This window comes from Scylla paramamosain, chromosome 28, assembly GCF_035594125.1.
Source record: "Scylla paramamosain isolate STU-SP2022 chromosome 28, ASM3559412v1, whole genome shotgun sequence".
NCBI classification, from domain to species: Eukaryota; Metazoa; Arthropoda; class Malacostraca; order Decapoda; family Portunidae; genus Scylla; species Scylla paramamosain.
The window spans coordinates 3,281,927-3,307,950 of record NC_087178.1 but is presented as its reverse complement, the minus strand read 5'-3'; the positions used below and the strand labels follow the sequence as shown (position 1 = coordinate 3,307,950).

General features: G+C 41.7%; 2 protein-coding genes across 35 annotated transcripts in view; one reads left to right on the top strand and one right to left on the bottom strand.

Moving 5' to 3' along the window:
- Positions 1 to 26,024, bottom strand: part of LOC135114712 (uncharacterized) — a 200,278-nt gene that overhangs the window by 60,791 nt on the left and 113,463 nt on the right. The gene's annotated exons all lie outside the window — the stretch shown is intronic.
- The window catches only part of LOC135114711 (neuroligin-2-like), a 39,566-nt gene continuing 33,380 nt past the window's right edge, over positions 19,839 to 26,024 (top strand). For 3 of the 5 annotated variants that reach the window (XM_064030653.1, XM_064030655.1, XM_064030654.1), the window contains exon 1: positions 19,839 to 20,781. The gene's annotated coding sequence lies outside the window, so the exon portion shown is untranslated. The remainder of the gene's footprint in view (positions 20,782 to 26,024) is intronic. The other 2 variants (XM_064030652.1, XM_064030651.1) reach the window with 1 other exon arrangement.

The window sequence follows — 26,024 nt, the reverse complement described above, 5'->3', positions numbered from 1 at the left end:
CGTGCAGGTGTTAAATGACGCCCTGCACAGGTACCACAGAAGCAACACTGGTCGTTACTGCGTAGTACAGAACAGCACACATTGAAATAAACCCGTATCTATGCTTAGTACAGGTAAATGGACAGGTTAGTAAGAAGTACATAACTAACCGAGTAATGTAAGCAATCAAATGCGCAAATCAGTGAGTGGAAACGTGAACAACTGATTAAGTAGATACTGTCTATGTAGTAGTAGTAGTAGTAGTAGTAGTAGTAGTAGTAACATCAGTAGAAATTAACAAATAAAGTAAGAAATCAAAACATCAAATAAGTGAGTGGGCAGATGAGAAAGTGAATGCGTATGATAGTGTGTTTGCAGAATATAAGTAAATGAATAAATAACTTAAATGAACCTAAATAACAACATAAATGTCTAGTTATGTATTTCAGTCTTCAATCGTGACTTAACGCGTCAAGACAACTGCTCCTCGTTTTCTTTCGGTCTGGAGCACGAGGGGTAATGTTACTAAACCGAATTAGCAAGTATTAAATGCGAGTCAGCTGAAGGGGGCGCCTCTCCTCATTAATATCCTCACTTCATAACTCGGCGGGTTAATATTAGCGGCAATTTTATAAGTATTTAGTAACTTCACTCTATCATCAAATATCTCAATTCACCATTCACCAAAGAAACTTCCCCTGCACCTTATCTCCATCATTCCTCCCTCTCTAACTCTCTCAAGTCAGTCTTTATCCAGTCTTTCACATCCACTCCGTCTTTTTTTTCCCCCCACACTCCCTTGCTCCACCTCTTTCCTGTCACTTCACTCTCCCTGCTTCATCTTCCCTCCTTCCACCTTCTTCCCTGCGCCCTATGCTGCTCCTTCCCCTTCCATGTCTGAAAAGTTACAAGACGAAAGGGACACAAGGAAAAAGTATAAGATCTGTTGGCGATTATATTACGGAGAAGATCTAAACTGTCTAACACATATTTTCTTTATATTCGTCCCTCTCTCTCTCTCTCTCTCTCTCTCTCTCTCTCTTCTCTCTCTCGCCTACACTACAACAGTATTAGTGATTTCGTACTGTAAATGTATCCAAGAGGCCGATAAAATATTAATGTTAATATTAAATCTCTCTCTCTCTCTCTCTCGCGTGAAGGCAACAGGTAGGTAATTTCTAGGTTATAATTACCTTAACTTTGCCTCTGAAGCTTTCCAAACAGGTGCTTTTGGCAGGTAAGTTCAGCAGGTGCATATTAATAACTACGTCTACTTCAAACATTTTTTTTTCGAAGGAACATTACTGGTATAAATTTAACCTGTAGCTTGAATAGATATACTCTCCAGTGACCTCTTTGTTCCTTCAACCTTTCCACTGTGGTGTGCAATTATTCAAAGCATTAGAAGCGTTGTAAAAAAAATATATATATATTTATAAGCACGCATATAAAAAAAAGAAAGGGTTTTGAGGGAATAGATTTTCCACTTTGTACCCAGTTTAGCCACGGCTGCCGGAAAAAAAATGTAAAGAAAAAAAGAAAAAACTGAATTGTTTGTGGGTAAGAATTTGACGATTTTTTTTTTTTTTCATAATCATAACCCTTTAACCTTAGAAAGACAAAATTAATCTCATTTATTCCCATTTTGTGTGTGTGTGTCCATGCGGGTAACAATATTCTTAGAGCTGTGAGTGTTAAGAAAGGATGACCATAGATGTGAAAGGAATTAGGGAAGGAAGGAAGGAAGGACGACCATAAAAGTGAAAGGAACTGAGAAAGAAATGACGACCACAGAAATAAAAGGAATTAAAAAGAAAAAGACGACCATAGAAGTGGAAGGAATTGAAGAAGAAAGGACGACTATAGAAGTGAAAGAAAGTAAGGAAGAAAGGAGGACCACAAAAGTGAAAGGAATTAAGGAAGAGATGACCACAGAAATGAAAGCAATTAAGGAAGAACAGACGACCACAGAAATGGAAGAAAGCAAGGAAGAAAGGACGAACATGGAAGTGAAAGGAATTAAGGAAGGTGCCAAAACAACAGGGAAATGACTAACGAAGATAGATCAAGTAGTGTCATTGGGTTAACTTGCATCACAATTCAAGTTGGGAACACAACGGCCACTTAACACTTTTGCCAGTACCAGAGATAATATTCAGCCTTCATACAACCATCTACCATTAGTCAGAAAGTAAGTAGCTACATAACAATAGTGAATATGCATTTGGGAACCGTTATCTTGAGTGGGTGCCCTTCCTAACCTCGAACCGAATCCTGGCCATCGTCCGGGGTAACGGTTCCTAAATACCACAAACAAAATTCTTCGTTAAGAGGCACCGTCTTAGCCCTGACTGACTATGGAAACGTAAAAGCGTAATAGTATGATAGTAAAATATAAGAAATAAAATAGTATGACGTAAAAGCGTAGTAGTATGATAGGTATACATGATGGCTGACGTCTTTATAATGGCCGATCGCCTCCGAAACTTAACACTTCAGACGTCATAAAATTACTTATCATAAATCAAGAAAGAATAAGTAGAGACATATCAGTAGTGGATGCGTAAGTAGACATAGCAGTTAACGTCTTCATTCCGACCAACATCTTTAAGTGAAGGCAATCTTATAATGTTATCGGAACAAAATGGAAGTGAAATCCTTACACTGAGAGTTAAAAGAAAATGTACCAGAGGATTGCAATACTAGCGGACAAAATATAAAGCTTTTGGAAGATTTTTGTTCATCATTATGTTCAAAATATAATCTACACAAACAATCCTTCATTTCACATTTCATTTTTCTTTTTAGTGTTTCTTTTTTCCGGAACATTTTTTTTTTTCAAACGTTTGCATTTTTTCTATATGTTTTCTATATGAATGCGCATTGTGAAAACGTTTCTTGCCTCGATATTTAAAATGAACGTTTTTTTTTTTTTCTGGAACAATGTTGGAGGAGCATTTTTTCACATTTTTACCTTGGTTTTCGTTTACTTTCTCTTGCTTTATCATTTTTCTAAAACTTTCCTTTTATTTTTTTACGCGAGATACCGCCATTCTGAAGGGGTGACCTGAGGGGGCGTGTTGAGGGGGCGCGTTGAAGGGGAGTGTTAAGGGGGCGTGTGGGCGAGAGGAGCGGCCGCCCTTTCTGGAGTTGGATTCAGGAGCTCATATCAGGTTTTACTCGTGTCTAGAATATTTTTGTGTGTGTGTGTGTGTGTGTGTGTGTGTGTGTGTGTGTGTGTGTGTGTGTGTGTGTGTGTGTGTGTGTGTGTGTGTGTCTCGCCTGACTTATACCCACATATTGAGGTGGAAACAAAGACGTGTATAATATATGTATGTATGTATGTATGTATGTATGTATGTATGTATGTATGTACGGGAAGGACTGCATAAAAGAAAATAAAGGCCCATCATACTACATCTCCTTTGCTTGGATAAATATTCCCCTAAAAATCCTGGTTTTGTATACGATCAAAATTTATACAGTGCCCTCTATCTGCCCGTCTATCTTTTTGTGTGTCTGCAGGCAGTCGTCATGGAGAGAGGGAATGGAGGTTTTATCTTGAAGAATGAAGTGGCTGAGAATAGTATAGAAGAGAGTGGCGTGGAGTGAAAGACCGTCATTGGCAAGGATGAAGTGGTACGAGGGAAACGATATGGGTGTGGAGTGTGAGGTGATGTGAAGGAGTATGGCTGGAGTGAATGCAATGTGTAGCAAAGATGTCATTGTGAAGTTACTATAGTGAAATGTTGTGTGTGTAATAGCCACTTGGATGGAAGTAGTACTGATGTGTGGCGTGGACGGAGCAAAGGAGAATGGCAGGAACAGAGGCAGCAGGAGGTGACGTTGCCAGATAAGGAGTCCCGTGGAAAAGAATAACGTGGAAAACTCAACTTCTGGGGTCGCTAGTGCTCGGGCAAAATTCTCTTAACGAGGACAAGAATCGTGGAAACTCCTGAAGAAGCTTTTCCCCCCCCCTTTTTTTTTTTTCCAAGGACACCTCAATGCCTTTCAAATGAGCAGCGATTACATGTCCTTTTCTTCCAGTCTACTTGAACTTCCCTAAAAAAAAAGAAGGGGTTTTTCCAACACACACATTCGAAATCCTTTAATGGTAAGCAAAAGGGGATATGTTCCCTTTGATGTTTTCTTTTTCTTATTTTTATTTTCTTCTCCGTCTCTTGCCTCCTTCCTTGCGCGAGTCTGTCTTTTCTTTGTCCTCTAGCCTTTGTCATGTTCGCCTCTCCTTGTCTTTCTCCGTTTTTCCTTCATTCGTTACACATTCTCTCTCTCTCTCTCTCTCTCTCTCTCTCTCTCTCTCTCTCTCTCTCTCTCTCTCTCTCTCTCTCTCTCTCTCTCTCCCCCTGTTCCTATTTTCATTTCACGGTTATCTATTCCTCTGACCTCTTTCTCAGGCCCCACGCAAAGCAGACAGGGATAAAAAGGAACGCAACAATTTACAACTCATCCTTCACCCGAAAATCAAAACAAGTCCGCCTCACCACCTGCATTTCGCTGCCAACGCCTGCCAGGTTTAATCTCCCTTCGTATTCTTACCGTCAGCGGGGAAGAAATACCTCCCGCTTCCTTTCGACCTTGCCAGACCGCAGGAGGGCGCCAGGAGAATCGCAGAGAGAGGGAGAGAGGGAGAGAGGGAGAGAGGGAGGGAGGAAAGGAGTCGCGTGCATACAGATCCGTGACGGAAAGCATTCTCGCGACAACACACAAAATCCCTCGATAAATCTTGGTCCTCTCTTTAGCGAGTATTTCCAGCCAAGAAGCTATACAGGATCAGACCTTGGCACGGACACAACTTCCTAAGCGTTTTTATTTTATTTCTTTTTTTACTTGTGATTATTTTATTCTTTATTTTACTAGTGATTTTTATTATTATTGTTATCATCATCATTAGTTTATGAGTTAATAATCTCTCTCTCTCTCTCTCTCTCTCTCTCTCTCTCTCTCTCTCTCTCTCTCTCTCTCTCTCTCTCTGAGTGTCTCAAGATTTACACACTTAACTTTCTATGGACTCTTTCATCTTCCTTTGTCCTGCTTGCGTCTCTTTGTCTATCCCCACTTTTCCTTAATTCTTGTCATACCTTTTTCCTTCTCCTCTTGTACCTTGATATTTATTCACCTCTTCTCCTTCTCCTCCATCACTTCCAAAAGCACTTTCACCACCATCACCACCACATTCTCCTCATCCTCCTCCTCCTTCCTTTCTTCCGCCCTCCTCCTCCTCCTCTTCTTCTTTTCCCTCCTGCTCAAATCCCTACTTCCAGGTTTCCCGTTCTAAATTCAGGCACGTGCAGACAAAAACCTAAACGCAAACACACACGCAGACGCAGAATACAAGCCTGTAGTTACATGAAAATCTTATAAGGCCGTTTAGCATTTCTTTTGAGCCGCGTATGCATGGGAGACGAACGTGTGGAGAATGAGAGAGAGAGAGAGAGAGAGAGAGAGAGAGAGAGAGAGAGAGAGAGAGAGAGAGAGAGAGAGAGAGAGAGAGAGAGAGAGAGAGAGAGAGAGAGAGAGAGAGAGAGAGAGAGAGAGAGAGAGAGAGAGAGAGAGAGAGAGAGAGAGAGAGAGGAGGGGGTGGGGGGAGGGAGGGAGAAGAGCAGCCTGGAGCTAAATCTTACAAAGCCTTGAAGTATTGCCAAGTATCTGAGAGGAGAGTGATCGTAGTTTTGCATCTCACGACCAGGGACGAGGTGGTGGTACTGCTGCGTGAATACGACTACCAAGTGAGGTCGTCTGCCATTCCCAATACGACCACAATTAATATCACCACCACTGCTGCCATAACTAAGATCATGACGTAAGAAAGTAAGAGAAGATACAAGAAGTCATCAGGCCTACACGTGGCTGTCCCTGTATAAAACCTTTCCACCTATATCCACCTAGTATATCCCTACCTATATATATATCTAATCATATAAAGATCCCTATTGACTTGGTACTAACAACTGATTACTGTGTCCACTCGTCTGTTCCAGCAGCCACCACTTTTGGAACTGCCATCTTCACCACTAACACCACCACTCCGAGTCTACAGTACTGCAACAAACAAACCATCCACTGTAGGCAAACTCACCTCACCACCTCCACATCCACCTCCACCATGGCGCGTCACAAAGGTTCGTCAGAGGAATACACGTCACATGAGCGTCACGGAAACACAAGCCTTCACTCCCTTCCGGTTTTGTTTTCCGGTAATTCCACGTGTCATTAATCTGCTTCCTTCCATTACCGCTGACGGAAATTTTATGCTATGCGAGTGACTCCCTCTCACGCTGTTCCCGGATTAAGTTTGCTGCCAATTACGAAAAGCCAGTTAGTTTATCTAAACGATGACAAAAAGAGAGAGAGAAAAAAAAGGTGGGAGGATTTATTCAGTTATGTTGAAATGTGAAATGCTAGTTAGTTTAACGTTACTTTAATTTGGGTTGACTTCAAACTACTCATAAGTGAGAAGAAAGCCACCTACTTTGAGAATATTCAGATGCATAAAGTTAGTCAATTTAAAGGTATTATGAATTCTGGTAAGCGAGTCACTTTAGATCTGTTCTGATGTTAAAGTTACAGTTTAAAAGTTCAACTGAAAAACACCGACAAGCTAAAGTTTGTCTAAGGAGCATAAAATTCATTTGCTTGAAAATTACTCTTGAATTCCAAAAAGCCAGTCAGTTTAAAGTGCTTAGTAAAGTGTTCGCCTGCCTTCCCTCCTCGTGCTGAGCGCCTCATTGGGTTCAGTAAGTTATCTTCTCCTCAGCCTCAGTACACAATGGCCTCTCGAGGAGCAACTCCGCCAATTCCTCCAAAAATAAAAGAGGGAATAAAAGAAAACACGAGAGAAATTACTAAAGTGGAAACGACTTGCGGTGTAAACACGGCGGCAATAAACAGACAAAAATACGGGACTAATTTCGAGGATAACGCTGCTATTGCTGCTGCTGCTGCTGCTGCTGCTGCTACAAACAACAACAAGAACAAGACCAATAACAACAACAAGCAACAACAGACACCACCACTACCACCGCCACAAACAATAACAAAAAGAACTACCACCACGGAAACAACACAGACGGCGATGTCGAAAGATGAGATTATTAGAACGATACATCTTTTTTTTCCCCTTTTATTTCCCCCTCCCCCTTGGCTGAGGACACGTGTCTCCGCAACATCACCTGTGGCTGAGGAAAACATACAGGGGTGAATCTATGAGGTTTATGAGGCTACGGACCCAAAGAATTTAACTTACATCCTGCCCGCCACATTCCTCCCCATGACAACACAGGAGAGAGAGGGAGAGGGAGCAGGTGTAGGCGTGTACCGCGTTACCTTTCCAGTCCCACGTGTTTACACTACAAAGGGAAACATTGTATCGCGGCGTGCAAGCGACACACGATGCATGCAAGCGTCCATCAAGGTGCAAGGCCACGAACAAGAGTGCTGAGCTGCCGATGGAACGTAAGAGGCGGCGGTGGTGCTGAAACGAAGGCTGGTTTACCTCTCTCATATTCATGCAAGGGTCTGTTGACTTTAGCTGATGCGCCGTCGTTGCCAGATCTATCACTACTACTACGGCTGCTACTGCTACTACTATTACTACTACTATTATTACCACTACTACTACTGCTACTACTACTACTGTTCCTGCTGCTACTACCACCACTACTACTACTACTATTACTCGATGAATTTAACGTCTCAAGGGTAACCCAGTCAATCTAACGAATTTTTACTGATCTATTTCTTTCTCTCTCTCCTCGCCAACAGATTTCTCAGGAAAACTAAAATGCGATTATTGATAGCACTATAAGAGTTGATATATCTCTCTCTCTCTCTCTCTCTTTCCTTCACTCTTCTTCCATTTGCTAGATCACTTTTTTGCCCTCAACTGTTGTTTATACTTTTACGTTAATTTTCTCTTCCCTCTTCTACAAGACATTTACGATATTTTCTCGTTTGTGCATGATTTCTGTTAAAGTCTCTCTCTCTCTCTCTCTCTCTCTCTCTCTCTCTCTCTCTCTCTCTCTCTCTCTCTCTCTCTCTCTCCACTGCTATTCACTCCTCTGTTGCAACAAATACCACGCATTTTCCCGTGTGTTTCCTTCCTTACTTCCACTTTCTCGTGCGCACACCTTTTAATACCTCTTTACATCACTCTACATTATGTCCCTCGTCTCCCGCTTATTACGCCGCGAGTTTCCTCCTCCTCGCTCCTTAGTGTTTCTTGAAGAGACGCAAAGACCCGCACTGAGTCATGTCGTGTGGGGACTGAATGATAAAAGAACACCTCGTCTCTCTCTCTCTCTCTCTCTCTCTCTCTCTCTCTCTCTCTCTCTCTCTCTCTCTCTCTCTCTCTCAGTGTGTGTGTGTGTGTGTGTGTGTGTGTGTTAACATAGTACTATTTAATTCCAGCAAGTAGTACAAATGCCTACTTTCATAGGGGCTATTTTTCATGTTTCCATCCTCCGTTGACCGTGCAGATGCTCCTTTCCCTTAAAAATAAATATGTGAAAAGTCCCTCAGACACACACGCGTCCATTAAAGTGAACAAGCTATTAAGAAACCTTATTCCGTTTCCCTTCCTCTTACCCACCTACAACTTTCCCCAATAAAACGACAAAAAAAAAAAGAAACTAGTTAATGTGTTGACTAGGTTAGAACTTACTACCTAAAAAATAGATCCCCTTAAACCATTACCATGCCGAGAGTTTTATCCAACCTTTTAAACCTTCATCCATCTCCACACATCCGTTACTCCCAATAAAACACCCTTTTTCTCCCCTCGAGCCATCCCATCCCTGCGAGATCTGTTTACTGGCTCATTTTTTTCTCCCCCTCCTCGTCCCGCTCAGCCCCAGGCACTCTTCATTTCGTGTTTACATCTCAAACCCCCGGGAGCGGCCATCTAGAGGCGGGGAGCTGAGGGGGGATGGCAGTAGGGATGCTGGTCACAGGAGGAGGGAGAGGAGGGAGGAAGAGACGTCTGAGTAGGAGGAGGAGGAGGAGGAGGAGGAGGAGGAGGAGGAGAAGTAGAAGACGAGGACGATGACAGCAATGGAGACGAAAGGGACGAGAGTCAGTGTGAGAGGAACAGTGGAAATGAAAGGAGGAAAGAAAGGAAGGAAGAAAGAATGAAGGAATATAAAGAGAGGACGGCAAAGAAAAGAAAGGGGAAAGAAAACTCTGAGAAACAGCGACAATAAATACTGGTAGATGACGGAAGAGGATGAAGAAAAGAAGGAACAGGAGGGGAAATAAGAAATAAGAGATGGAGGAGGAGGAGGAGGAGGAGGAGGAGGAGGAGGAGGAGGACCAGGAGGAGCAGGAACCAGGTGAAAAGAAGAATGGCGAGGAGGAGGAGGAGGAGGGGGAGTAGGAAGCGACAACGAGTACATAATGGAAGAGGAGAAACAAGAGGTGCAAGAAGAAAAGAGACTAAGAGAAGGAGAATGAAGAAGAGGAGGAGGAAGAGGAAGGGAAGGAGATGAAGAAGAAAAACGAAGAAAGCGACAACGAATAAATAGTGAAAGACGAATACGAAAAAGAAACAAGAGGAGATAGAAGAATACAGGGAAAAAAGAGGGGGGAAAGAGGAAAAGGAGTAATCATATGAAAAGAAGTCATGAAGAAAGAGGAAGTGTAGGATGATAATGGTGGTGGTGGTGGTGGTGGTGGTGGAGGCGGCGGTAGTGGTGTGTGTGTGAGTGTGTGTTCCATGCCACACATCCGGAGCTGCATCATCGCTCTTCCCTCGTCAGGTGGCCCACATGATGGAGACAACCTCTCTCCCTGACACTAACCTTCCCTGACACGCTATCAAACCACACCAGAACCTGACATCTAATCTACCACCTAAAGTGTACATTTTTTTTCTCCCTCAAACACATATATTTATTTTTTCTCTTATTCCGTTATTTTATCCCCTACTCCATCCGCTTACCTTGTGACTTTTTTTTTTTTTCTTCCAAGAGTGATATCGAAAAGAGGAATAGGAACTTCTACGTGAAAAGTGTAGGTGGTGAGTGTTGGTCCTGCGGGAACACATTTTAGGGGCATGGTTGATGTTTCGTTGCCGTTCTGTTAGTGAGAGCGAGAGACGGCAGTGAGTACGGGGTCTTGGCTACTGCTCGACGTAAGGAGGAAGGAGAAGGAAGAAGACGAGGGGAAGAAGGACGAAGGAAAAAAGAAGGAGGAAGACAAAGAAAAGGAGTGGGAGGAGGACGAAGAAAAAGGTGGCAGGACGAGAAAGAGGAGAAGGAAGAGGAAGAAGAAAAGGAGGGGAAGAAGGACGAAGAAGAGGAGAGGGGACGAAAAGAGGGGAGGGAGATGAAGAAAGAGGAAGAAGCAGGAAGAAAAGGATGAAGAGGACGAAGAGGAGGAGGAAGAGGACGAAGAAAAGGAGGCGGAGGAGGACGACGAAGAGACCGAAGAGGAGAACGAAGAAGAGGATGAAGAGGAGAACGAAGATGATGATGAACAAGAGGACGAAAAAAAAGAAGAGGAAGACGAGGAGGAGGAGAAAGGGAAGAGGAGGAGAGGAGGAGAAGGAGGAGGAGGAGGAGGAGGAAGAAGAGGAAAGGGAGAGGAGGGACTACAAAAAGAGGAGGGATATGACGAGGAGAAAGAGAAAAGTGGTCGGTAGGGTTATAGAATGAGAAAGCATCGCCTGCTCTTCCTCTCCCTCTTCTTCCTCCTCCTCCTCCTTCTCTTCCTCCTTTGCATAAGTATTATAATGGGTTTAGTGCCACTACAGAGAGGGCTAGGTAGAAACAAATGGCGGGGCTGGGAAATGGAGAGAGAGAGAGAAAACCAGAAAAGTTAAAATCTCTTGCTTATCCAAAGAAAACGAAAAAAAAACTTCCTTAGCTACTAGCACAACTTCCTATTGACGAACGGGAAAAGAAAAAAGAAAACCCTGGGGAAAAACAACACCATCACACACCCTCCGGAAGCCCACGAAACCCACGAGAGAAAAGGAACCATAAGGAGGAGAAAAGGAGGCAGGATTAAAGAAGAGGAAACAAATACAAGAGGGTGGCGGAAAGGAAAGACATAAGGAGGTAAAGAAGAGAAGAGAAGAGAAGAGAAGAGGGAGAGAGAGAGAGAGAGAGAGAGAGAGAGAGAGAGAGAGAGAGAGAGAGAGAGAGAGAGAGAGAGAGAGAGAGAGAGAGAGGGAAAGGAGGAATTAATAGAAAGAGAAATATGAGGAGAGGTGAACTAAAAAAAATGAATAGAAAAATATATCAAGAATAAAAAAACGAAGAGGGGGAAGGTCTGACGAGAGAGAGAGAGAGAGAGAGAGAGAGAGAGAGAGAGAGAGAGAGAGAGAGAGAGAGAGAGAGAGAGAGAGAGAGAGAAAGGGGGATGGGGGAGAGGGGCACTAACAGCAGGCCAAATTACCGCGAGCGCTCGGCCACTATATTCGATTTGAGCAGCAAAAGCGGTTCATTAGGCCGAAGAATGTGGTTGGTTGCTGGTGTGGAGGTGAGGGGAGAGAGGTGGGCCGAAAGGAGCATGGGGGGAGGGAAGATGAGGTAAAATAGAACCTGAATCTGGAAAAGAGGAGGGAAAGAGGTGAGAGAGAAGTCAAGGGAAGTGATAACAGCAGGGAATGAGAGAGAAAGAGGGAGAGGAAGAGAGAGTGAGAGAGGGAGAGATAGTGAGAAGGAGAAAGAAAGGAGATATCTGAGTGTTGGTAAGGTGGAGAGGATCATGGGAGATGAGTGCCGGAGGAAGCAGAACGTGAAGTTAGATGAAGTTAGGAATGAGAAAGGGGAATTGGGGCAAGAGAGAGAGAGAGAGAGAGAGAGAGAGAGAGAGAGAGAGAGAGAGAGAGAGAGAGAGAGAGAGAGAGAGAGAGAGAGAGAGAGAGGAACCAGAGCGAGAAAGGCAGGAAGAGATGACTGGATGATGCGAAATAGGATATATCAGTTACACACACACACACACACACACACACACACACACACACACACACACACACACAGTTGCAGATCAATGACTATCAGTTAAGATAATTTACTTAAACCTGGGCAAGTAATTCAATAGAGAGAGAGAGAGAGAGAGAGAGAGAGAGAGAGAGAGAGAGAGAGAGAGAGAGAGAGAGAGAGAGAGAGAGAGAGAGAGAGAGAGAGAGAGTGTGTGTCAGTCAGTCAGAAAGTAGCAAAAACAAATACGAACTAAGACACAAACGTACGGACAGCCAGACAAAGACAAACAGACGGACGGGAAGAGATAAATACAGCAGCAGCAGCAGTAAAAGCCCCAGTCACTTTAACTGTTGGTAAGGTCGTTCAGTGTCACGGATCAATAGTGATTAAAGAACCAAATTAATTGTTTCTCCCCGCACTACAAAACTTGGGTCCATTTGTTGCCGGGCGCTGGCAGCCTCACGAGAACTTCAATGATAAAAGTGACGGTGAAGAATTTATCGGGGATTTCAGGTGGCAGACGGGTTGGGGTCATTGTTATCGTTATCGTTATCATCCGTTTCATTATCTTTACTACTGTTTTATACTCTTCGTTATCATTTTTTTTTTTTGTTTTTCATATCTTTATTTGTGTGTGTGTGTTACGTCACTGTTATCATTATCATTAGTTTTCTTTATCATCTTTATTCTTTTGATTCTTTTATACTCTTCGTTATTTTTTCTATTCTTTGTTTTTTTTTTTCTTCATATATCATGTTTATTTCACATCTATGAACAGAGTATATAATCCTTACCTTTATAATCACTCTTCATTATTGTTTTAATTTGTCTTATACTCTTCATTATTATCATTATTATTTTTTGAGGCATTTTTTATCTTTATTTCGCATTTATGAGTGGAGTACATCATTGTTATTATCATTATCATCACTCACCATTCTCACCTTTATTCTTTTTTTTCTTTTTTTATCATTATCACTTTTATTCTTTTTACTTTTTTTTTATGAAATATTTTTCGCCAATATATCACATTCATAAATGGAGTGCATCATCATTATCATTGTTATCATTCTTCATTACCATCTTTATTCCTTTTATTTTTTTATAAGATATATTTAATCTTTATTTCACATCAATGAGTGGAATACATTATTGCTATTATCATCATCACTCTTCATTATCAACTTTACTCTTTTGATTTTTTTGTTTATTACATTTTCTTTTTTTCTTTTTTATACGAGAAATTTTCATCTTTATTTCACATCTATGAGTGGTGTACATCATCATCATCATCATCATCATAATGATATCACTAAATTACTAATTTTTTTTCATTATTGCTTCCTTTTTTTCAGGTATTTATTTTACCGTTTCTTTATTTTTTACGTCTGTTGGTGCACATCATCATCATCATCATTACTATTACCACAATTTTTTTTTTTTTTTATTGTCCTTTCCCTTTTCCTCATTTTTAGGTTTGGTTTTAACCTTTTTTCTTTATATGTTAGTATGCTACAATGTTACCACTTTTTCTTCTTCTTCTTCTTCTTCTTCTTCTTATTATTATTATTATTATCATTATTTCTATCACTTTATGCGTTACCATCATCTTTAGGCATGACTTTTACCATTCTTCTCATATATTAGTTTTGTACACTAAATTATCATTATCATTATTACTATTACTTTAAACATTTCTATTATCTTTAAGCATGAATTTACCGCTTCTCATATCCATTAACAGACTACATAAACATCATCATCATCATTATTACCCTTACTTTTCCATTATATAATTTTTTTTTCAAGAGACGGCTTTCACTTTTTATCACAAATTTCAATATATTTTTGCTACCCTTCACCTCACCGCCTGTTAACCCTTTGAATGCCAGTGGAAACGTGACACCCGGTAACCTGAGTAACCTTACCTGGTTTTACTAAGGCAAAGTAAACCACAGCCACTAATACGCCTGAGCTACTGGGCACTCCTGTGTCACTGAAAGCTTACAGAATTAGGAACAAAATTTGCACTAGACCATTTAATTTAACCCATTCACTGCACTATGCCATTTAATTTATCCCAGTCACTATTACAGACCTTAATATTTACCCCATTCACCTCTACAGACCATTTAATTTAACTCATTCACTGCTACAGGCCCTTTTATTGAGTCCCACTAGACAGACCATTTCATTTACCCCATTCATTGGTACAGGCCATTTTTAAACTCTATAAACTCCATTGTTGGTCAGAACAGAGCGAATGAATATAAGCACATAGCTGGTGAGTAGTGGTGACATTTTTTAACACCCTTGATTATATTAAAAAAAGGAAAATTCTCTAACGGCATTCAGACAACAGCAAAGGTGTCACGGTGCTGGAAGGGCTACGATGAAACAATTCCCACGATGAAAGTGGATGAGCGGAGGAAAAAAGAAAAAAAAAAAAGGATCATGAGAGGCACTTCCACTTACTACACCTGAGTGAAGTCTAAATTACACGTGAGAATGTCATTGATTCCGGAAACGTTAAAGAGATGGGGGGGAAAAAACACATGCATTTCAAATTACTACCTCCTCCTGTCTGATGCATGGAAATGTCTTCTTTTATTTAATTCTTTTCTTTTGTACCCGTGTCTGTATTCAATCACTCACACGATTAGGTTAGGAATTTCTCTCTCTCTCTCTCTCTCTCTCTCTCTCTCTCTCTCTCTCTCTCTGATGGTCTTTTATCTCCGGATCTCAGTCAGGATAGGATTTCACTCCACTAATAGTCTGGAAAAGGCCGTGGAGGTGACGCGTCCATACCATCACTTCCCCGTGGCCTCCTTCAGCGCCTCCCTCAGCGTTAAGGAGCTCTGGTGTGGAAAAGCAGGGGCGGGAGGAGCCTATTTCCATCCCTATATACCCCCCCCCTTCGTTCCTCCTTCCCTTCCCTTCCGCCTCTCCACTTCCTCCCTCCCTCCCTCCTACCTCGTTTCGTTCTAGATTCCTTCCAACTGTGTCTCCTGCAAGCCCTCTGTTCCAAACACTCCTCCTTTTGTTCCTCGTGCGGCCAATTTTGTCCCCACGATGGTTTATCTGGTCTTCCCTCTACCTCCTCCTTGCTGCTCGCCTCGCCCTATTGTGTTCCTCTCATCTTCCTTCCTCTGTCTTTACCAATTCTTTTGTTTTAGTTTTTTGTCCTACACCACACGCACCTCACCTCCTATAGTCCTTTCTCGCTCTTCCTTTTTCCTTTCTATCCTCCTACTCCTGCTCTTCCTGCTCTTCCTCCTCTTCTTCCTTCCCCCATCCTCCTCCTCCACCTCCAGCTCCTGAAGAAATAAAGGTTCGCGTGTATGCTATTGTTTGCGGTCTGGTGGCGAGGAAAAGAATGTGTTTGTGTCGCTTGGTGAGTAAATTCTTCTTATTTTTTTTTCCCCCTCCCCCTTCGGTTGTGTTCCTGTTGACTCCTGATTTTCATGCGTGAACGGGAAAGGGTGGGGGGGGACGATAAATAAATAATGTGCCCTGAGTGCCTGATGAGCAACACCTATTATTCTGGTTCCATTTTCTAATCACGGGATGCTGGAAAAAAAAAAATAATAATAAATAAATAGTGAGAGTTTCATATAAAGTTTTTCCTTCACAAATTTATATCTGGAATTAGTCGTCGTCGATGTGCATTGCATCAGCTATTTCCAGTGTAATTTTGTGAGAGAAATGATAAAGAAAAAAATTGGCGGATAATATATTAATTAACTCACGGTTATCTGCAAGTTCTGAGATTACACATGACGACAGAACATCGAGAGAGAGAGAGAGAGAGAGAGAGAGAGAGAGAGAGAGAGAGAGAGAGAGAGAGAGAGAGAGAGAGAGAGAATCAGTCTGTCCACAAACCTGATAGTGGGCTTGCTAATATGCTGTCAGTCGCTCGGGTCTGGCCGCCGCGCCTCCCCTCCACACGCAATTGGACAGAAAATGAACCACTTGTGGACGACGCGAATTGGGGATTAATGAATATTTTCCCTGCTTGGTGGCGCTGCCTTCACTGCCGGCCATCACGCGGAGTACTTCCATTATATTCCGACTAATTTTGTATACATGTCGCCATTATCTCGAGGCATGGCGGAGAAACACACACACCCACCTACGCACACACGTACACACACAGTAGGAGAGGATAAGTAGCTGCCGTTCCCGCTGAGTTCAGAGGTCGTAACTTCGCAGCCTTCTTCCGTCCGTACCTACTTTCTGCTTTACCGTGAAGATCAGCCTAAGTATTTCCAACCTAGCCTGGGAACCAAACCCTGGAACCATCAGGGGGAAGTAAAGATGCTCACCATTATGCCTCCAGGAGATATGTTCATGTGTGTGTGTGTGTGTGTGTGTGTGTGTGTGTGTGTGTGTGTGTGTGTGTGTGTGTGTGTGTGTGTGTGTGTACTTTTTAGACATCATTTGTGCATTTTCTCTTCATTTACAGCCTTCATTTATCATTACCGTCGGTTATTTTAAAGATGCAGGATTTGTTTTCGTGTCATATCAGATCCATTACCTTAATTAAGCGTATTAGGTAAATATTCGCTAAGTATAATGAAAGAAAACATCCAAAAAAATAAGTCACACTTTTAAACACACACACAAATTGCACGGGTATACATAGGCACATGTATACTTTTACCCACAATACATGCTCACCTTCAGCCACTACACAGGTACGAGGGTTTCCTGTGAGAGGTGACCGCTGAGGTATTGGCCCACCTGTCTTCCTGTCCACGCAAGGTCAGGTCGAGGGAGAGAGAGCAAAAAAAAAAAAAAAAAAAAAAGAATAAATAATGAAAAGCTCACGAAACACTGGGAACATGTCGTGTGGCGTGAGTTCTGGGGAGACACGAGGTGCAATTATAAGAATCACAGTGACAAAAAACATCAACAACAACAAGCACAAAAGAAAGACGATGATATCAAACGAAATTTCTTTTACAATTATCAAAAGAAAAAAAACAGAAATCATCACGGAAACATAGATTGACGCAACTCGAAAAAAAAAAAGAAAAAGAACTTCAATGACGTAACTTCGTCTTCTTCTCTATGATCTTGCCGGAGTGGAATCCCTGAAGAAATGCAATGCGTCACGTCACGGGGAAAGAATGTGGCGACTGAGGGAATAACTGGAGAGCCTGAAGCTTGAAATAGTGAGTGGTCGGCCGGAACGATAGTGTGAGGGTGACGCATATTAGTGAGTCTGTCGGTCTGGCCAACTTTAGCGAAGCCACGCGAATTGCCTAATTTGTCGGGACCAGCAGAGGGAGGGACGGAAGAAGAGGAAGAGGAGGAGGGGAAGAGAGAATTGAGAGAAATGGAAATGGAGTGTAACGCATGGACGGAGAAGAGAAAAAGGAGACAAAGAAAACGGGTCAGTAGGTTAAGAAAGCGTGTGTTAGTAGTAATCCTTGTTCACCCTGAGAAGTAGGTTAGGACTGACCTGTGTAATTAGCGATCAAGCCAGTAATTAACAGGTGAAATTTTCGACAGGCAGTTGCGACATGAAACCAAGGTGAAATTTCTAATAGAAGGAATGATGGAATGAACAGCAGGTGATGCAAATTGGAATCAGGAATGCATAGCGTGTTCCCGAATGCGATTACCTTCCCCTTATAGACGCCAAGAAATATTACCTGGCGTTTATTCGGAAAGGTAACAGATGGCGCACCTTATTTCTATCGCACATTTACCTGTCGCTCCCTTTCCTCGCCTCTCTCTCTCTCTCTCTTTTTCTTTTCTCTACCTATCCCCTTCCATCTCACCACCCATTGCCTATTGTTCCTGCTTCTGACATTTTCCTTCATTTCCTCCTCCTGTTCCTTGTCTTCCTGCCCTCCTCCTCCCCTTCCTTGAATTCTCTCCTTGTCTACCTTCTTTTTATTTGTCGTCTTCCTTGTCTCTGCCCTTTTCCTTAGCCTTTTTCTCTGTCTATTTCTTGTCGTTCCTCAATTCCTTCCTCCTTTTTTGTTTCCGCATTCCTTGTCCTTCCTCCCCTCCTTTTTTCTCTTTTCGTCTCTATTTCTTGCCGTTCATCTCTTCCTTCCCCTCTCTGCCTTACTTTTCCCATTCCTCATATTCACTCTTTCCCTCCACTCTTGTACCCCTCATCGTCCTTTTCCATCACCATTCCTTTCCCCGGCAACACCCTATTTGCCCTCCCGTGGATGCCCTCCCGCCATGACATCTTTCCCACAAGCCACTTCCATCACACCGGATTCCTTCAGCAACTGCACGGCATCAGGTCTTTTCCTTTCTTTTCAAACACCCCCTCATCCTCCCACTCCCTGAATCCTTCCCTCACGCCCCTGAACTCCCTTAAGATCCGCTACCAAAGCCGATACATCATGCAAAGGAAAAGGCGAGACCAGACAACATCGAGCCAAGTCGCTACTGCAGGATTCGGGGGAAGACTGCGAAGGGGAGCTGATAAAAGGAGTGTGCGTCCAGGAATGAGCACTTCATCTTAAGGGGAAAAAAGCAGTGGAGGCCCCGCGATAGATTAACGTCTTCCAGTCCTACACTTCGCCATATAGTTCGGGAAGCTAAGGCTTGGCGTGCTGCGAGGCGAAGCAAGCGTGTTGTTGGGTAATTTTTTTTTCAGCCACGCGATGAAGAGTAATTGAATGAGTCGTGTGTTACATATTTCCCCTCGCAATTAACTCTATATTTCGTGCCGGAGGGAGTTTGCTTATGGACTGTACTATACATATGTACATACACGTATATAGAGTACTACGTGTGTTTTAGATTTATACATTCTTTGATGATAAAATTATGCAGCTTGAAGCACTGATGATGAAATTATACCTAAATTAATTAAAAAATACATAATACATGTAGCAATAAAAAGTAATTATATTGATAGTTATTCATTGATATTTTCCTTTCAGCATCGATGTTCATTATGAAAAATAAATACAATACGTGGAATTACTGAATATTTACCGAATCAATAATCGGCGGCAGCACTTATTAAGGTTGTAAACTTTTAAAACAGGAGATGAAAGCGAGTAATATTCCGTCATTATCATAATTAAGAAGAGCGAGTAGTAAAGATATGATTTTAATTCCTTTCCAAGTGAAGCCAAACTTGAGAACAAAATGAATAAAGACTTTTTAAGACTTTACGCATTCAAATCCCTTGAAAAAGAATCCCATTTCAATTAAATGCAGGCGAGTTTAGTCTACGCTCGGTATGCATGTATGTATTTATGTATGTATGTATATAGATACGGAAGCGTGCATGGACGGACGTATGTATGCATGTATGTACAGAAAATATTCCAGGGAAGAGCAAGTGAATTTTCCTTCTTTATTCCTCTATATGTAAGGTTCATATGTATGTATGTATACAGATATGGAAACGTGCATGAATGGATGTATGTATGCATGTATGTACAAAATATATTCCAGGGAAGTGCAAGTGAATTTTCCTTCTTTATTCCTCTATATGTAACGGTTATATGTATGTAAGTAATGTGTAAGAGTGCTTGTATTATGTATGTATGTATGTATGTATGTAGGAGTAAAATGAGACCATGGTAGTGCGGAGGGACAGTCTCGGGAAAAGCTCAGGGCAGGAGGAGGCACGAGGCGGGAGAGACTCATCCACCATGCAAGTTCAGGTTTTAGCAGAGTCTAATTTTCCCATTAAGCGAGACGCAACTCTATCCCGCGCGAGATAATGGAGCCGAGGACACACTCACCACCGCAACGCGTCCGCTAAATAGGTGGATAAACGCCACTGGATTCCTCTATCACCTGCCACCCATAAATTTCCCACACGTTTCCTACTTTTCCCTGAGCCTCACCAGGTGCAGCTTTCTTACAGACAGTCATACCTGATTTTAACCTGAATTTTCTAAAACAGAGTGAGAATAAAGATTAAAAACACACATGTGACACTCCACGTAGTAAAGGTTAACACACCTGTCTCCTCTCCATAAAATGACTCCACGGCAGCTCATTACAGGAGTGCAACGACGTAAATACCTCCCAGAAAAGAAATCTCCATACATAATGTACTTTTCATTCAAGCTCTGTGTACACGCATTAAAAGTAGCTCAGAGTAAATGCATACAAGGCCCGGGTGGGAGGAAGGGGGGAGGGGAGACGGCAATACGCTGGAGTGTGGTGAAGGGTGATGCAGAAACAATCCCACAGCACTACAAGCATTCCTTCTCCCATTAGCCTTTCGAGTACACAAGGACGCATCATGCACTCAAGAGTCTGCGTGCGCTCTTCGACATGCGTGTGTGCGAGTGCGTGCGAGGGCGGCGAGGTGGAGGGGGGAGGCGGAGGGAGGTAGGAGAGCGCCCGGCCGGCCAGTCTCGGTCGACCCTTCGGAGTGGAAGGATCACGTACGGTTCTCTCGCCCTTTAAGCCCAGTGTCGAGGCTCCCTGTGCCTCCTGAGTCTCCTGTGAACTGTGCAGTGCTTGTCTCCCGCCGCGTGCGTGTCGCCTCGCTGATCAGTTCCTTCCCGGGTTTTAATTAGCAGAAATAAGAACCATAATCACTCGTCGGGTTCAACCAATACAATTTTTTTAACAGTTATTCCATTTTCTTTTTGACCTCACGACATTATAAAAAAAGATGAAACTATATAAACAGTGAAAAAAATATATATGACAGAAATTTAATTAATAAATAACCTAACTTATATAAAAAGAGCCTTATTTTATTTATCTACTTTTTTCAGATTTTAGTAACTTTAAAAAGATCAAAAGGCCTTTAATTTTTTTGGCTTAAGGTGTTGTGGTGCTGTGGTGGAAATAAAGTGGTGTAATCAAGTCTCACCTGCAACACACCTGACCACATTATTGCTTCCTGGTAAGTCTCCCTCAATAGAGTCAGCCTCTCTCTCTCTCTCTCTCTCTCTCTCTCTCTCTCTGGGTCGCTCAGTTTCTGCTGGTCTCTCTCTCTCTCTCTCTCTCTCTCTCTCTCTCTCTCTCTCTCTCTCTCTCTCTCTCTCTCTCTCCAACAAAACAGCAAGTAATTTTACGATGGAGTATATTTTAGCAAGGGAAGGGAACAGGAGGGGCGGTGAAGGGCGGAATACTCAACACTTTTCTGATTGCTGCTTCATGACATTTTCCTCCATCATGGCAGCTCTCTTCCCCATCCCATAACAAAATAAAAAAAAAGAAAAGGAGAAAGAAAAAAAATATCCGCCAAGTTACCGTCAGGAAAGTATTGAATTTTTTTCTTTTTTTCACTCCCAAGCAATTTTCCCCCATGTAATTATGACGTGAAGTGAGTTTATAAACACCTAAGTAAAAATGTCTTGTATTCTTCATACCTCTTCTCTTGTATCATGGGAGAGGAGGCAGTCATTAAATTTGCAAAGATCTTGCCGTGCCATAAGGGGAGTGTTGCGCTTACGACCCGGTACAAAAGTAACACTCGGAAAATGAAGCACAAATTGGCTCCTTAATAAGCTACCTTGACTTATTACCTCGTACTCAACACTGCAATTATTTCATCTCGTGTCTTTGCCTTGACTGCCTTGCGAGGATGCCGAGCACTAATTGGCGAGCGTGTAATCCTAAGTCGAGGATTGGTTGGCTGGCGCATGTGGCTGAGGCAGGGCTGGGGCAGCAAGGCGGCGGGGAGGCTGGGAGGGAAGGTCTTGGCTCACGATACACAACTCATTCCCTGAAGAATTTTGTATGGTAAAAAGGATATGTCACTTATTATGGCACTTATTCAAAAACTCATGGGACACTGTTCCTTACAGACTGTGAGCGAAATGACAAGGTGAACTTATTTTGAACCTCTGATTCATAAAGAACAATTAGGATTTAACAAGTTCGTGGAATAAACTAACGACACTGTGACTATTAAAAGTATCCAATTATATTCAACATGTGTCGAAAAAACTAACAATGCTACAGGTATTCCAAAAATTTGCATACTGTGAAGGCTTAACACTGATATCAAGCCAACATAACTATAACTATTAAAAAAAATTATATTTGTTTCCAATATACTTCCAATTTATCGTTGGAATTGTTATAATGATCTTATATATTTAATTTATCTAATCAGGCTAATTATGTAAATTATAGAGGAAAATTCGTAACTTTTTACCCAAAATGACTAATCAATTTAGGATGTAATCACACAAAATTGTCATCCTTGTTAACAACCCTCAAATTTGGTGGTAACACTTTAATGGCTTCCAGCTGAACAGGTTCCCGGGAAGCAAAAATGAAAAACGGAAAGAACTATCTTCCTCAAAATGGCGAGCAATTTCAGGGACAAGGAGCCACGTGTCTTTCTTTAATGATGAAATTTCGGAAGCAGTTAGAATATTGATAGAATTTCTCTCTCTCTCTCTCTCTCTCTCTCTCTCTCTCTCTCTCTCTCTCTCTCTCTCTCTCTCTTTAACACACTTCTTTCTTAAATAATAAAACACCTAGCAACGGCTGGTACGTTCCTTATTGATACAAAACCTCGCGAACACACGCCTCACATATCTGGGGAGCGAGAGAGTCGTTATATTAATAGTACATAACTTCCCGTTCCTGAGCATAGAGTTAATCAAGAAATATTCGCTTACTGATAGCTGCTATTAGTTAAACTGCATGCGTTCTCTGTGTCTCACTTATTTCAACTTCTGTGTGTGTGTGTGTGTGTGTGTGTGTGTGTGTGTGTGTGTGTGTAGTTGTCTCCGCCACGCTTCAAGAGTAATACAATGGGTGAAATCCACAGAAAGTAATCGAAATAGAATGAAAGTGTTCTGTAAGATGAGTGGTAGTGAAGGGGACGCCAGAATACAAGGAAAAGAAACATTAATTAGCCAGCAACTCACGTTGTCCAGAAGGAGAAATAATAGAAGTGCAAAAAAGATAAACAGTGGTAGTAAGATTAGTGCTCGTTTTCATGACAGGATATAAAGAACAGCTCTGAGAATGACCAAATAACACCAACATTAACTAAAAACAAAAATTAATGCTCACTGTTATGACACGATACAAAGAAGAACAGCTGTGAAAATAACGAAATAACACCAATATTAACTAGAAACGAACATTAGTGATATTTATTAAGAACACGATAGAAGGCAGAACACCTGTAAGAATAACAAAACAACACCAACATTGACTATAAATGAACATTGGTGCTCGTTATTTCGACGATACAAGGAAGACAAACTGAAAGAATAACGATATAACAACACCAACATTAACAACAACAACAAAAAAAAAAAAACGAGAAAAAAACTTGCGTAATAACAATGCAACAATTCATACAGCTCCCCACGACTGAAAAAAGAAGAGAAAAAAAAAAAAAAGCAACACAATGCCAAAACAAGTCCACCGGGCCGCCACACATCACGTCCTCACCTTTCAGCCTCCCAATCCTTCCATTCCCAGCCTCCCACACACCGCCCACTTGTGACTCCAGGGGCGCACACCACCTCCACTTCTTAAGGCTGTGATTCACGTGTGTCGCATCGCCATGCTTTGTTCTATCACCCGTGTCACAGCAATGCAGTGACACATAAGGTTAATGGACGCTGTGATGGTGGGAGGTGAGGCGTAAATGGTTTACAATTATGAACGTCACAAGTAATTCAAGAAACACGTTAATGATGATGATGATGTTAATAGTAAAGCGTTGGGTAATGTTTCATCTTCCATTTTTGCTCTTTACGGCTTTCATATTAGAGTGCCTGTGTGTGTGTGTGTGTGTGTGTGTGTGTGTGTGTGTGTGTGTGTGTGTGTGTGTGTGTGTGTGTGTGTGTGTGTGTGTGTGTGTGTAAAAAGAGAAACATGATGAAATATGTGTGTTGAAATGGAGAAACTCTGGTGCGGAGAATGCAAAGGACAAAGGGGAGGCAAGCAGGGTCTGGGTGCAGGGGACAGGTGAGGCATGCACAGAAGAGGTCGTTGGCGGGTCACAAGATATACTGGTAATTAATTAGTCATCAAATATAATGATAAAATCGATATTCATTAAAATAATTACTCCCTCGTGGTGAACAAATTAAGATAGGCGTATAGACATAAACAACAAGCCAATAACCATTCATTTCAGTACCGCCATGCAACACACACACACACACACACACACACACACACACACACACACACACACACAGGTAATACAAAATACAATAATGATATACTGCTCTGCCTGGCGAACACTTCCAAATATAGACCCTCTAACATAAATATTCCAAGTCCCAATTTCATATACATTCAGAACCATAAATAACTTGCTCAGGGGTGAACGGACGCCCCAACAACAGCTGCAGCAGAGAACGTTACGTTTAATCACTACACTAACAGCAATGTCTCAAGTTTAAAAAAAGAAAAACGAAAAAAATACCCCTTAATGGCCTGCTATTCGTCTTGCAGTAAGTACTAAGTTCATTTCTTCCTCACTCCATTAAGGTTTTAACTCTTCCTGTGCTCTCTCCGCTAGGGACATTAAGACCATGATTCTGCTGCCTCTTCTTTGCCTTTTTGCTCCTCAGTTCATGTTGGCGCTATGGGATCTTGGTTAATTTTCACTCTTGTAAACCTGAGTGACTAGTGACTCCAAGAATCAAGGGGAAGTAGACTCTCAAAGGGTGACTGATGTGCCTCGGGGGTATTACTTCTTGGTGACTCTCATGGAGCTGCCTAATTGACTGGTGACTGGCGTGGCGCGGAATATGAGCTCAAGAGGAAGTGAGGTGGTGTAGCTTTGTGCAGTGACTGATGTGGTGGGTGTGTTAATTCTGGGTGACTTTTCTGGAGTGATTTGATGAACAGTGACTGGCATGGCACCTTAGAGCTAAAGTATGTGTGAGTTTTGGTGCCAAACATGCTGGATTAAATATACGTGTTTAATTTTATTTAAAGATGTGGTGAGTTTTTCATGTTTTTCCTTCACTATGCTGATTCTCCAGTGCTCTTTGAACCTCGAGTGGCTGAGGAAACCATTACAGACTAATATAAGTTATAATAGGGTAAAGTTGGTGGTGCAGGATTGACTGGTGTGTGAGTAATATTATGCTTTCATTTATACATCCATAAGTTATAATAGATCAAGTGTATGGCGAATGATTTCACAACCATAATACTTGTTTGCCTTGTGATCAATGGAGACGTATTGCTTCGGGAAACTTGTCAAAACTTCTGTATGAGGATAATTAGCCTAATGTTCCTCTGTTTCTCTGTCTGTATCCGTCTCTCTCTCTCTCTCTCTCTCTCTCTCTCTCTCTCTCTCTCTCTCTCTCTCTCTCTCTCTTCCTGTCCCCTGTGCCACTCTCCCAACTCGAATCACTTGCGCCACTACTGCCTGGACTGTCCTGCTGTGGGAGACCTGCTCCCGCGCGAACAGCCTCTCCTCGCCGTGTGCCAACACCTGCTGCAAGGCGACCATCTAGACCTCATGTTAGCCCAACACCCACAGTTTGGCGGATGTTAGCAGTGTCTTTCATTTTACCACCCCTCAACTATTTATGTCACCTTTGACCTTTGGCATTCATAGTTTTTTCACTGTTGTACTATTCTTTTATTTTGGTGTTTATCTTTATTTTTTTTTATTTTTTTATTTTTTTATTAATTCTTATTTTATTCTATTATGTTTATTTATTTCCTGTTTTCTTTATTTATCTACCTATTTCTTTGTTTAATTTCCTTGTCTATTATATTTATTTCATTATATAATTTTCTTTCTATATTGATTTTCCATATTATATTATTATTATTATTATTATTACTATTGTTATTATTATTATTATTATTATTATTATTATTATTATTTATTATTTTATTATTTTTTTATTTATTTATTTTCTGTCGTTACTGTTCTAACTTCACTTGTTTTGGTTATTGTTATTGTTCTTTTTATTGTTCTTGTTCTTGTTATTGTTATTATTGTTCTTATTGTTCTACTACTGTTCTTCTGTAAACTTATGTTTTCTGATCGTATGTATAGTCTGACGCCTGCCTTGTGCGCAATAAATTTATCAAACTCTCTCTCTCTCTCTCTCTCTCTCTCTCTCTCTCTCTCTCTCTCTCTCTCTCTCTCTCTCACCAAAGGCCACAGAGGGACTAAACAGTGGGTACTTTTTG